Source organism: Cavia porcellus, unplaced genomic scaffold (assembly GCF_034190915.1).
Source record: "Cavia porcellus strain 051 isolate PalLab524CR breed Dunkin Hartley unplaced genomic scaffold, mCavPor4.1 scaffold_11, whole genome shotgun sequence".
In the NCBI taxonomy this organism is placed as follows: Eukaryota; Metazoa; Chordata; class Mammalia; order Rodentia; family Caviidae; genus Cavia; species Cavia porcellus.
In genome coordinates this window covers 16,652,108-16,667,476 of record NW_026947494.1, presented here as the reverse complement: position 1 = coordinate 16,667,476, position 15,369 = coordinate 16,652,108, and the positions used below count along the sequence as shown (strand labels likewise).

At 32.6% G+C, this 15,369-nt stretch overlaps 1 non-coding gene across 1 annotated transcript; it reads right to left on the bottom strand.

Moving 5' to 3' along the window:
- Positions 1 to 15,002: 15,002 nt before the first annotated feature.
- Positions 15,003 to 15,164, bottom strand: LOC111755897 (U1 spliceosomal RNA). Its single transcript, XR_002790434.1, has one exon. It is a non-coding gene; the product is annotated as a U1 spliceosomal RNA (small nuclear RNA).
- Positions 15,165 to 15,369: the final 205 nt, after the last annotated feature.

Genomic DNA, 15,369 nt, shown 5'->3' with positions numbered 1-15,369 from the left:
ACCCTTGGAGACACAGATGTTCACACGCAGAATTAAAAAGGTGAGGGCATCAGACTTGGAGATTGAGATGCAGATCTGCAATGAGGGTGCTTTGCATCCAGCCTCTGATGGCACAACTGAGGGGCCAGTGTTACTTCTGAGATGACTTCAAAACACACAGGAGACTATTGTGTGAAGGATCCCACTGAGGTATACACAGTGAGCAAATGTCACTCCAGAGGAGTTGGATGATACATCAGTCAAAGATAATATTCAGTTTTAAGGATGTTTGCAATATATAATGTTTATATTCACTTTGGAGAATTCACACATATGTATGTATACATTTCTTATTATTAATTATAGATCTCTTTCCCTCTTTGCCTTCCATTTCTTTCCTTTATCAAGTCTCTTTTGCATTTTCCAGTAAAAAAGTGATTGCAGTTTTACAATATAAGGAGGCACCATATAAATAAATAAATAGGTGGATAAGAATATTCTCAATTTTTAACATTTGTGTTGCTTTTTATTTTGGTTTTGAACTTGCTTAGAATTTATTTGCACTTTCTTTTTTTCCTATTGTTCTGCTATAAAATGACATGGTCTGTATTGTCCCCAGCCCTTCCTTGTATTTTGGAAGTAATTTTTTATAGTTTCAAAGAGCACATCTGAAAAGAATTTTCCTGTACATGAATCCCACTTGTAAAGTCTTTTGTTGTGAATTAATCTCATAGTATAAAATTTAGATAACATTTAGATAAATCCTTGGACTCTAGATTTAGAATGATGCTAGGAATAGTGGAGACTTGCTACTGTTTTGTACTTTCTCTGTGTTATTTCAAAGTATTTCCCGAGGTGGCCCATCTCAGACTTATCCTGTCTCAGCTTCTTAAATAGCTGGGATTAGAAATGTGCGCCACTACACCCAGCTTTTGAGGGTGGTCTCATGGAATGAATATATTCTGCATATGAAAAGGATGTAGATTTGGTAGATAAGATAGAAGACAGAATAAGATTCATAATGTTTGTTTTTCCTCAAACTGATGTATAAATCCTAACCTTTAAGATAATGGTTGGTGCACATTGAGACATTTTGTCCTAAGGAGAGCTCTTATGGATGCAATTAGTACTCCTTTGTGTTTCCATCCTTGTGGCTTATGAAAGAAGAGCTAATAGGTATCTGTCTAAGAAGCAGGAGTCAAGCTCTCTTCAGAATCTGCTGGTCTATTAATTTAGGCTTCCCAGTTCATATAAATGGTTTATCTGCTACACTCAAATAATTGTGCAAACTTTAATACATGAAACATGATAATATGGTGTAAAATTAAGAACATTCTCTTTCCTTTAAGAGGGCAATAAATGGGGGGCTGGGGATTTAGCTCAGCAGCATAAGTGCCTGCCTTGCAAGCAGGCAGTCATGAGTTCGATCCCTGGTACCGATAAAAAAAAAAAAAAAAAAAAGAGGGCAATAAATGTTATAATGTAATTAATGTAGTGTATACAATTTTTGAGTGAAACATTATTCCTATGCGAGACCATTGTGTTTATTACAAGTGAATAACGTTAGTGAACTTGATCAGTTATTGAAAAAATAAGTTTGCAAAATTTATAATGTATGCAGATAGTTTTCACTGCAGTAAGAACATCACTTTGAATTTAACATCTTTTTGACTTACAAGCTTCTGTTTTGAATACAATAGTTCATTCAATCACAAGCACTAAAAATAAAAGTGCATAAAAGTTAAAGCAACTTGATCAATACTAAATAATCTAACAATAGTAGATGTTGAACTTCCTGAAGACACAAAAAGTATTTATAATTCCACAGGAATTAAACTATGCTGCTATAATAACTATTTAATATTAGTTATATCTTTAGCTCACTATATCTCAATTTGTCTTGTGATATTCTGCATGTAGTTCAAAATACCTTGCCTAAACAAAAGCAAAATATATTTTTCATATATTTGATAAAGTTTGAATGATTTTTTTAAGTAGAACCATCATGGCAAGTAATAATAATTATCATATTCATAACATCAGTGAAGATATTGCTGAAATGTATATTATTCAAATTTTAAATATATTAGTATAGTAATTCATTTATTTGAATACTTGCTTCACTTTATGTGTTGTAATATATTGACTGACAAGCAAGATTGCTTCTGGGATACTTAACTCTTAGCAGAAACTTAATCTTCAAATGTTATTCATAAGTAACTTTCTAAAATATTCTCAGATATCTTCAGAATCTTCAAACAATGAAATCAGATACCTGTTAATCTTATTTAATGTGTTGTCCTAGTTTTTCCTGACCTGAAGGGTTATAGGCTTATTAAATTAACTCCATTGCTTTAACATAGTTGTGAATTGAGTCTACAAGGGATTTGCCTACTTTATTTTTGAAGGTTTGTTAGTTTGATTATTAGTTCTCCTTGATTCCAAGTCTCTTAATAAGTGTATAGGGGTAACTGTATTATAGCCATGAAGCCCCATTTATATTAATGGAAAGCTTTCTCCTCCAATTTTGTTGTAACTAGATTTTTAAAAATTTTTTTACTAAACCACGCACATATATGAAAGCAACCTATTTATTCACCCAACTCTGTGTTAAATTTTGTCATAGGGAAAAATAAGCTATGATGGATTTAAATGTTAGTAAATCTTATTTGTGTATTACCTCTGATATATTGTTGCTGTTAAAATGATCTCTTTTGTTAATTATAAATTATTTAATATATAATTATATAAATGCTCATTTTTAAAAATGCAACCAGAAACATTAACTCACTGTACCTATTTTTAAAATTCTTACACTTCAATAAAATTAATACTGAAGTATTATTACAGTAGGATTATTATATTCTAGTTACAATGAAAATTTTTTCTGTGATCAAACATTGTTACAATTTTGTTTTTGAAATAATTTTTCAACATCTCAACAGCCAAAAATATTTACCTTGTTATTGATCCATAATGATCTCCATTACTCTCATCTTGGTTAAAATCTGATTAATCAAAGAAAGATTTTGCTTTACAAACAAACCAAAAGTGAACAATGCACACGTCTTTGCTTCCATGTGACACATTTCTATTGAGCTCCTTGTCACCTTAATTTCCCTTAGCATAGTTGGGGTCTTCTCTCTTCATTTCATATGCTTTGGAAGAATATCATCATTGACATCTTTGTTAGCAAATCAGTGGACATATTTCATACATACTTGTTTGGATCTTTTTAAACACTGAAGAATTAATCAAGAACACAGAAGAAAACTAAATAAAAAGCTGATAAATCCTCCTTCTCAAATGCTGTAGATCATAAGACTTCATTAGGTATAATTACAAAATATCAACCCTTTTAATTTTTAACGTGACATATAATACATTCTACTGCAATAGGGTGAGATGATGGAACTGTAAAATACATTTTAACAGGTTAATCTTTGCCATAAGAACTTCTATAAATGCCATAAACACTGTCAGCTAAGTTCTGGGCCTGCCGAAGTCATGGGTTCCAGAGGCTGGATGGCCTGGGGTGATTGTCCCTGCACCATCCTGAAACCTGGAGTTTGGGAAACAAAACTCAACCATATGGTGTCTACAAGAAACCCATCTAACCCAAAATATTATTCACAGACTGAAAGCCAAAGGATGGAAAACAATATTTCATGCAACAGGAACCCCCAAAAAAGTGGGGTTAGCTATTCTGTTTACAGACAATATGAACCTCAAACCAAAATGATCAGAAGAGATAAAGAAGGTCATTACATACTGCTTAGGGGAAAACTTCAAGAGGAAGAGATAACAAACTTAAATATGTATGCACCAAATTCCAGAGCACCCAGTTATATAAAACAAGTATTAAGAGAAACAAAAAAACCAAATTATCAGTAACATAAATATAACAGGAGAACTTAACATACAATTGACATCAAGGGACAGATCAACCAGACAGAAAAACAGGCAAGAAATAACAGAACTGAATCACACCTGTGAACAAATGACTTGAAAGACATGTACAGAGTGTTCCATCCAACAACATCAGAATGCACATTCTTCTCAGCAGTACATGGGTAATTCTCTAAAACACACCATATATTAACTCACAGAACATATTTAAACAAATGCAAAGGAGTTGAAATAATCCCTTGTATGTTATCATATCATAGTGCTATGAAATTAGAAATTAATAATAAAATATACTGCAAAAATCCCACAAAGACATGGAAACTGAATAACAACTCTTAAGAAATCAGTGGGTTTCAGGGGAAATTAAAGAGGAAATTAAATTCCTACAAGCAAATGAAAATACAGCTACAACTTGTTGGTATCTGTGGAATGCAATGAAAGCTCTTCTGAGGAAACTTTATTGCACAGAGTTCTCGTATCAGGAAAACATAAGAGAAGCACATATATAACCTGATAATACACCTCAAACATCTAGAAAAAAGAAGCGTGATCCAAAGCCCAAAGCTAAAATAATGGAGGAAACTATAAAAATCAGAGCAGAAATGAACGCTATAGCGAATAAGAAAATAATTCAAAGAATCATTGAATCAAAGAGTTGGTTCTTTGAAAGAATAAATAAAATTGATAAGCCCCTAGTCAAGCTAACTTAAAAAAGGGAAGAAAAAGCTGTAATGCCTGTGATAAGAAATGAAAAAGGCAAAATCACTACAGACCCTTTAGAAATACAGAAAATCATCAGCAACTATTTCAAAATCCTCTACTCTCAAAGGTTTGATAACACAGAAGAAATAGAAAGATTCCTAGAAACATGAAGTACCAACGCTAGTTCAAGAAAATGTAAAACTGTTGAAAAACCCAATCTCTATTAATGAAACTGAAAATGTAAATAAATCATTATCTATAATGAAGAGCCCAGGCCCAGATGGATTCACTGCAGAACTCTACAAGAAATACAAAAAGACCTAATGCTGACACTCCTCAAACTCATCAATAAAATTTAAAGGGAAGTAATCCTTCCTAAGTCATTCCTGGAAGTAAATATTATTCTAGTTCTAAAAACAGAGAAAGACCCAACTAAGAAAGAGAACTACAGGCCAGTATCCCTAATGAACACAGATGCAAAAATACTCAATAAAACATTGGCAAATAGGATGTAGCAAATCACCAGGAAGATTATACGCCATGACCAAGTGGGAATCATCCCAGGCATTCAGGGATGATTCAACATATGTAAATCAATAAATGTAATCCACCATATCAATAGAGCCAAAAGAAAGAATCACATGATCATTTCTATAGATGCATAAAAAGCTCTTAATATGGTCCAACATTCATTTATAATAAGACCTTTATAGAAATTTGGAATAGATTGTCTTTACATCAATATAATAAAGGACATCTATGAAAAAACAAACAGCCAGTACCATTTTAAATGGCAAAAAACTTGAAGGCCTTTACTTTAAAATCAGGCACAAGACAGGGATGTCCCTTATCACCACTCCAATTTATTTATTTACTCGTTAATTTATTAAATAAACGCTGCTTTTTTTTTTTTTTTTGTCTTTTTCCTTTTTATCGATACCAGGGATCAAACTCACGACTGCCTGCTTCCAAGGCAGGCGCTTATGCCACAGAGCCAAATTTCCAGGCCGCACCACTCCTATTTAATACAGTACTGGAAATACTAGCCAGAGCAATTAGACAAGAGAGGTAGAAATAAAAGTGGTAAAAATAGAAAAGATGAAGTTAAGTTCTCATTATTTGCAGATGACATGATACTTTACAGAGAAGATCCCAAAAACTCCATTGAATGACACATATATAATAAATAAATTCAGCAATGTAGCTGGATAGAAAATCAATACTCAAAAATCAATAGCTTTCCTATATAGTAACAACAAAATCACTGACAGAGAAATAAGAAATAAAACCACACCCTTAACTCTAGCAACCAAAGGACAATGAAACATTTAGGAATCACTCTCACGAAATAAGTGAAAGACCTATACAGGGAACATTAAAATACACTGAAAAATGAAATTGAAGGGAATCTCAGATAGTGGAAAGACATCCCTTGCTCATGGATAGGAAGAATAAATATTGTGAAAATGGCCATTCTCCCAAAATTCTTACACAGATTCAATGCAATCCCAATTAAAAAAAAATCAAAATACCTCATACATCTAGAGAAATCACTCCTAAAATTCATCTGACAACAGAAGAGACCTAGATTAGCAAAACTAGTTCTAAGCAGTAAAGGCAAGGCCTGAGGCATCACAATCTCTGACTTGAAGTTATACTGCAAGCAACTGTAATAAAATCAACATACTACTGGAATAAAAACAGAGCCGAAGATCAATAGAATAGATTAGAAGATACAACCACAACTCCAAACACACTCAAGCAACTTATCTTTGATAAAGGAGTCCAACATGTTCACTGGAAGAAGGACCATCTCTTTAATAAATTTTGTTGGAAAAAACTGGCTCTCCAAATGCTGAAAAAGAGAACTAGACACATGCCTATCACCAGGTACTAAATTAAAATCTAAATTAATCAAAGATTAAAATTTTAAAACAGAAACACTAAATCTATTGGAAGACAAATTGGGTAAAAACCTTGAAGACATAGGGGTTGGGAGATAATTCATGAACAGGACTCACACTGCACAGGAAATTCTTCCCAGAATCAATAACTGGCATCACCTCTTATTAAAAAGTTTCTGCATGTCAAAAGAAATCTCCTGCATAGTGAAAAGAAAACCCACAAATTGGGAAAAAATCTTAATGAACTGTCCCTCAGACAAAGGACATTTGTCTAAAACATATAAAGAATTAAAAAAATCAAACCGCCAAAATTCAAAGATCCAATCCAAAAATGGACATCTGAGATGAATACACATTTCTCAGATGAAGTAATACAAATAGCAAATAAATACATGAAAAAATGTTCATCATCACTAGTCATTGGAGAAATGCAAATCAAAACCACACAAAGATTCCATCTCACACCTGAAAGAATGGCCAGGATAAAGAAAACCACCAATAACAAGTGCTGGAGAGGCTGTGGGGAAAAAGGAACTCTCCTGCACTGTTGGTGGGAGTGTAGAATGGTGCAGCCATCATGGTGGTCAGTCTGGAGATTTCTCAAAAAACTGGGATTGGAAGTCCCATTTGTTCCAGCTATTCCACTTTTAGTCATATTCCCAGAAGAACTGAAAATATCATACCACGGTGATATATGTGCACCCATGTTTATAACAGCACAATTTGTAGTAGCCAGATCTTGGAAAAAACCCAAGTGTCCATCTACTGAAGAATGGATTAAAAACATTTTGGTACTTTTATACAATGGGGTACTATCCAGCTATAAAGAATGATCACATTGAGATATTTATAAGTAAATGGGTGTAGCTTGAGACCATATTCATAAGCAAAATAAATCAAACTCACATGTATAAATATCGAATAGTTTCCCTAGTATAAGAAATGATAAGAATACATAAAAGCATGTGGTAATCATGATTTCCTATTATATTGCTTTGAAGCCTTATAATGTTTTCGTTCATTAATTGGAATGGTTTTATTCAGTGTTGTTTGATTTTATTGTCCGTGATGGTATGAACAGCTATTTTCAAGAGAACAAGACATCATAATAGCTAGTTCTGATTTAATATCATCTTGTTTTGAAGTCCCATAAAGCTTTTGTTGTTCTGTCTCCGTCAGTTTTATCATATAGTATTTTATTACATGTGATAGTATAAACAAAATTGTTATAGACAAGGAGATAATATATAAATTATTGTTCATTTTCTGTTAGTTGGTTCTAAATACCCTGTTATACTTTCATTCTCTTTAATGGTTTTACACTGTCCTGATAAGTTTGATTTTATAGTATATGAAGTTATACTCAAATATTTCAAAGAAAGTGACATTATTACACCTACTGTTATGTTGCGTTATCTTGTGGTGAAACACTATGTTGCTTAAATTGTTCTTTTCTGACCTGTGTTGTTATGTTGTTAGGTCCTCTTTTATCTCAGTCTCCTTCTTTATTTTATTTTATTTTTATTTTTTAGCAAACAAACAAAATTAAATAAATAGAATAAAAAAAAAAAAAAAAAAAAAAACTGTTAGCTAGGAAAAACCCCAGAGGAAAATTTTCTAATTTCAAAAATTATTCTATCCCGCTTTGGCAATCTTTCTGGTAATGCAGCTGTGTGCTGTGGGCATCATGTGAATTATTTAAGACCTACAATACTTTTGTGTTTGTGAATGATAAACAGAACAAAATGTTTTTGTACCCTTGTGTAGAGTTGCAAAGCACTAGGGAAAATAATTAGTCTTTTTAAATGTTGTTTTTGAAAACAACACAGAGAGCAATATAAATGTCAATTTTTTGCTTGCACTTGTGATTTTCATTTTCTAACTGTTGATAATCTTTACATTCCATGACTTTTAAAAATGTTGATTCAAAAGATTATTATAATTGTGTGTGTGTGTATATATATATATATATGTGTGTGTGTGTGTGTGTGTGTGTGTGTGTGTGTGTGTGTGTGTGTTATGGCTAAAAGTTATAAACAGTATAGTTCTCATTACTGTTTGAATATATACAAGACAGATAGTTCCAAAAAGTATCATTCTGACCATGAGACAGTTGCAGAATATGTTCAGATTTTTGTCATAATGCTAAATGATAAATGTAAGCACTATTATATTTCCCCACATCATTTTTGATGGACAAGAAAAGCAATGCTTTTCAGTTATTTTTGAAACTTTTTTGGTCTCTGAGAAAATTCACTAAACTTTTCATAATAATTAAAGATAATCTGTGATAAATATGAGTAGTTAATGATAATATTGAAATGCTTCAAGTGTGAATCTGAGGGAAAAGCTGGTGTAGATGGGAAAATGGAAAGGATTAAAAGCATCCTCACGTGACATTTAGGAGTTGTGTGGTGGGGTGTGACAGAGTGAGAGGAAACAGACAAAGGAGAGGTTGATCTTGGCATCTATGATGAACGTGTGTGTGTTTGATGATTTTCCTGCATACATGCACCTTTTATAGAGTCTTTATGTTTGCCACACTTCCGTGGTTATAACAGAACAACTGGAGTAACAATTTAAAATGAGAAAAAATTCACTTATGCTGACAATATCAGAGGTCTCAGACAACTATTTAGCCTACTCAGTATCAGGAACTTTCTACACAGGTCGCTTTTTTTTTTTTTTCAGTCTTCCCATGAAGCCCTCTTACTATGTTATTTGGGTCACTTTATACCATACTTTGGAATCTCTGATCGAAGATTAAATATTCTGCACCCAGAAAATCAGCCTTGTGTATCAACTGCACATTTCTTAAGAATGCTAACAGATTATGGTCATTTTGCCAACACATGAGATTATGTTTTAAGCTGGCACATGTAGTTATTTTACTATTTGAGCTGTATCTTCTATTAAATTTGCTTTGAATTATTTCTGATTTTCATGTTAAAGAAGCGCTCAAATGTGATTTTCTTGATCTTGGAGTTTCTAGCTTCTAAAACCAAAAGGAAGTAAATTTCTCTTTATCAATCACCCAGTCTTAGGCATTTTGCTAGGGTTGCATCCAATTCCTAAGGACTCTAATTTTAGAAGTTAAAGGTCTACTAGATGTCATACATACCAATCCCATCATTTTTGGGTTGAATTTCAACATTTGAAATTTAGAAATAAAAATGTTCTCTCTATACAATATATATCATATGTATTACTATATATATAACATATACACATATATATGTACATATTATCCTTTCTCCTCCTTATTTTCTCCTATCCGCATCCCAGTTTCTTTTTCATTTTGAATGGTTTCTTCTAATTTCACAATATGTATTGTACATTTTAGATCATATTTACTCTTTCAGCTTCTCACATTAGAGAACCACTGCAACATTTACACGTGCAAGTTTGATTTGTATCACTTATGAGTAGAATTGTAACTTGCAGTTCAAATATTTTCATATAATACCTTGTGCGATTTGGGATATATGTGCAAATTATTGAAGTTATGGAAAAATAAGACAATGTGGGAAGGGGAAATGAAAGTATAGTGCAAGAAGTATGCTTTGGTGAACACCTGATGTGTTGGTAACTGTGGGGTAAGGAATAGTCCTGATTCCTATTTCCTGACTGCTGAGTATAACTACTCCCTCCACAACTGACTCAAGCTACTAGCTCCGGATGAAATTCACACATTAATCCTCACATCTACCCAGCACTAAGCTCTTTGCAAGGTCTTAAGATTACAGTTGCCTTGGTTTATGAGAAAGGAGCTTATGGTCAAAGACACACATATTAAAATCTAGAGCAACTACTAATAACAACAATGATAAATAGCCTCAATGATTATAATAATAAAAGAAAGAGCCATAAACTGATCAGCCAATATTCGAGATAAAATGTTATCCAAAGCTAGGTAGGAAAGTTTAATTAATCTAAACTAAAATAGGGAATGAAAAAAATAGGAAGAAAAGAAAATAAAAATAGGTGAGTAAGTAGAAATTGGAATGAGTAGTTGACAAGATAAAGTAGCAAGTCTAAATTCCAAAGACCTGGTCCAACAGTGGTGTCTTGAAATGTATTTCTTCACAAAGAAAAAATTGTGAAGTTTATGAACAAATACTGTATTAGTTTTTTGCCAGCTCTGTTCAAAAAATTTAGCAACTTTCTTTACAATCAATTCCAGGCATAGAATGGGAGTAAGAAATAACATAAAGCAAAAATGGATGCTAATATGTAGCAGAGCTGTGGGTTTTATCCTTAACATAAAACAAAACTAAATTATTAAAGGGCTAGATTGTGCAGAAGAGAATTACGCCATGCCAAATGAATCAGATGACTCATAGAATTTCTTATTCCAGTGCTGGAAACTCATCCTCCGATGATATTTTCAACACTTTATGAACTTACTATCAACTGACTTTAAAATAAGGTGTAAAAATATGCAAAATTTGTATAATCGACAGAAGACAAACGTACCATTATTTTCCAAAATATGTCATTCAAATCTTAAGTATCCCTGAGGGATTGAAAGCGTTCATCTTCATCTGCGTCACCATTTCTGACATGACTCTGGGGCACAATCACTCTGGGGATTTTACTGTGTCTGGAACATACATAAATTTTTGTTGTAACATTAAACTCACATCATCACAGTTCTGAGATTATTATACACACATTCAAGATAAAGAGACTGAAAAATAAGTCTTGGGAAATTAGGCAGTAAGTGTAGGGCACCAGTTGATTGAGTCTAGCACCACGCCTGTGCTTTCATCATAGCAGAGCACTTACCTACAGGGAGCCAATGCACATTACACAGCCTGGACTAATTCGTAATTCCTCTGCTGTTTCTTAAGGATCAACTGTACTTACTTTTCTGCTCTGGTTATTACATTCCCCCACGCCAAAGAGCTCCTAGTTCTGTTTAAATGTTTCTAGTTACTGACATGTTAAAATAAGCTCATTCTAAATAAGATTTTATTCACTATGTTTAAACCTTAAGGATCACAAAGCACCCGTAAAAGTTCAGTTGCACTTTGGTATTAACATTCTAAAAACTTGCTAGCAGAGGAAATTAAATTTGAGAAAAAAATTGTATAAAACTTAAATTGCATTTTTCCTTGGTTGAAGAATTAAATTAGCTTTGCTGTTTACAGATATTCTGTCCCTGATATTGGTGATAAGTATTTTGAGAGGTAAAGGAAAGGCATGAAAATTTAGTAATTATTTTTCAGAGCTTAAAAAATTGAAATTTTTAAACCTGACTTTCACATGTGTATTTATTTCATAAATTTATGATGTGAAAATTTAAAGAATACTGTATTTCATGGTGGGAGCATCATATACTCTGTTCAAATCACAAAGTCAAATATTTTTATTAAATCTAACAGGACACATGAATCTCATTTCATAGATGGTGACTTCCTGTTTTAATGAATTTAAAACTGCATTAGAGCAATTCTCTGCATCCACCATACACCGTGAACAGCAGCGAAGATCACTAGACGGGGAAGTAGAAGTCACACTCACAGGTTTTGGGGGGACCCAGTCAGGCAAATGTATCCCAGTTAGCCCGCTGTGATTTTCACCAATGACAGTCATGGGTGATAGACAGAACAGGGACACAGAACAACCAAAAATTTGTGTCTGCCCACAAATGTGCCTCAAAAACACACATGCCTGCCACTCTCTATCTTAATGTAAGTTCTCCTAAAGATGCTAAGATTATTTTTTCCTTCAGTTATTAATCCCACTCTTGTCTGATAGACTCAGGAAAACAGAATCTCTGCAACTGTCAGACATAAGTTGGACAAGGATACAAAGGTAGAAAATTCTCATGATGAGAGGAGGGAGTGTTCCCTCTGTGGTTGGATACTCTGCAGGGTGGTGGCTTCAGCCACAACCTACTGTTACTGTAAAAGATATGGTAATCAGAGGAGCACAAGCTTCTCAATGTTTGGTCCATTTTCTCAGTACGTTGAAATATCAATTTCTGTCAGAAAATGCATCCTGCTCTTTTGCAGGAACCAAGTTTTGCTTTAACGTGATAAGGATCATACCTTGGAAAATATCAATCATTCTCTAAAATGCAGTATTTGCATGATGTTCAGCTACCACAAATAGATTTCAAATGCTTCTGTTCATTTGTGTATTAATAAGTACTCTTAGTGATGTGATTTCTTCAGAAGGAATATTTACTCATGACACATTAAAGCTTTTCCCCATGTATTCTGCATGATAATTTTAGGTGGCTGAAAGAATTGCAATTGAAAACGGCCTAGAAGTTCACAAAAATTTAATGCATTGAAATTAAGATTGGACGGGATCCCTGTGACTTGATAAGCATTAATATGAAATTAAAAATTGGAAATAAAAGTAAATTAGATTGTTATTAAATCACCAAATAATAGGTAACTCTTTTGTAAATTATGAAAATATGCTCTAATAAACACATTTAATCAACATACAATGCAGTAAATCACTATGTAAAGAAAATTTATTTGTTGATGAATGACACAAGGGACACTAGTCTTATGAAATAGATTTGATCTGGAAAATTCCTCCTGACTATTGCCTCTGCTATGTAAACTTTGCAGAATAAGATTAATCATGTGTTCATGATGACATTATTGTGAAAAATAAAAAGATTACAATCAGCCTTATACAATCTTAGCAAATACATTATTTTGTATTATTATGTTATTTTTTAAAATTTATTTTAAATTGATAAATGAAAACATAAAATATGTGCATAACACTAATATACCTTCTAATGCTTTGATACATGCACACACTGAGTAATTGCTCTTAATAATGGCATATAATGTAATGCTTTAATACATGTAGATGTGTTCAGAGCAGCTCAGCCTCATCTGTCTTGTCAAACATTTTCTTTCTGTGTAGTGAACACTTTCAATATGGTTTCTACTGAATTTTTACATATACATTACACTAGTTGTATCTAAAACCATCACACTGCACACTAGAGTTTACTCATTCCTAATTGTAAATTAATACCCATGAATCACCTTCCCCCAATCAGTCCCTTGCATCCTAAAAGCCCAAGCACTGGTACCTGGTATCTCATCCCTAAGTCTTTATGAAATCCACTGTTTCTAACCCACTCATGAAACCTATAATCAGTAAATATTTTTCTGTGCTTGACTTACTTATCTATATAAGTTTCAGTTCCATTTGTTTGTCACACATTATGGAATTTCATTCTTTTATGCCTGAGGAGCCTCCACACACAAATTCATTCTTTTAATAATGTAACCAAGTTGGATTGTTGATCGTAGAGTAGTTCAATTGGCAATTTTTTGAAGATTCACCATACTATTTTTATAAACTCTAAATTTATTTACATTCCTACCAACCATGTATAAAACTTCTCCTTTGTCCATATCAAAAACACTTGTTTTTTAAAACTTTTTTATAATAATCACTGTAACTTGGTGAGTTAATTCAGCATGGTTTTAATTTGCATCTTGTTAATGATTAGAGATGCTAAGCACTTTTTCAAGCAACTGTTGGTCATTTACATGTTTATTGACATAACTGTTATATGTTGTCCATTTTTAAATAAAATTATTTGATTTTTCATTATTGAATTGAGTTCCTTATATTTTTGAATACTAATTCTTTCGCAAATATACATTTTTCTAAATTTTTCACTCATTTTATAGGTTGTCTCTATACTCCAGTGATTGATCTGTTTGCTGCACAGAGGGATTTCAGTTCCCTGCAATCCCATTGCCCATTTTTGCTTTAGTTTCCTGTGTTTTTCTCGTCTTCTATAAAAAAAAAAAAAAAAAAAAAAAAAAAAAAAAAAAAAAAACATTTGTATATCCCGAAGCATGTATCCTGCTATGTTTTTTTCTACTAATTTCAGTTTTTTATATTTCAAATTTGATTATTTTGTCATTTGATTCTAATTTACTGATTTTTTTGACTGGTGAGAAACATATATTATCATCATTTTCCCTCTGGATAAGCAATTTTCAAATAATTTACTGAGAGACTTTTCATTCTCAATATATGTTCATAATACCTTCATTCAACTTCTTTCAACAATGTTTTAATTTTTATTTTAGAGATCTTTCGCTTCCAAATTTATCCTTCCCTGGGTGGTTATGTAGCTCTGGTAAGTGGGATTATCTTCTTAACTTCTATTTTAGATAATTCATTATTTTCATAAAATACTATTACTGATATTTAAATATAGATTTTGTATCCTGAGATTTGACAGAATTCACTTTCAATTCTAATACAATTGAGGGGTGCTTTGATATACATATATATATATATATATATATATATATATATGCATATATTATCTATCATATATGTGTGTGTATTCTTCAAACAGTGACAGTTTGATTTTTTTCCATTCTGAATGTCTTTAATATCTTTCTCTTTCTGCTTGCTTTGATTAACTCTTCCAGCAGTGAATAAAACTGGTGAAAATGTATTTAGTGCTTCAAAATATGTTCCTTGTTTTGTTTTGTTTTTCAAAGCACGGTGTGAACACAGTCCCACACCACTGCAAATTATGCAGCTGAGTTTCCAGCATATGGGGCATCACAGGGGTCAGCACATCTGGAGTGCAGGGGAAAAGCCTTACCCGGGGAAAACCACCTTCCTGATCACGGTATCTCCCCACCAGGAAAGTATTTATGCTATTACTTTTATGATATTCATGTGAGCATTTTATAATAATGTTATTGGTTTACATGTTTACCACACATAATGTTATTGTAGAATAAACTCCTTTGTGTTATTCAAGTAACTTTACTGCAGAACAGTATGTTAATCTGTGTTGTTTCAGTTGTGTGGACTGATTCCTTTAACTGGCCACATGAGGTGCCTGAAAGACACC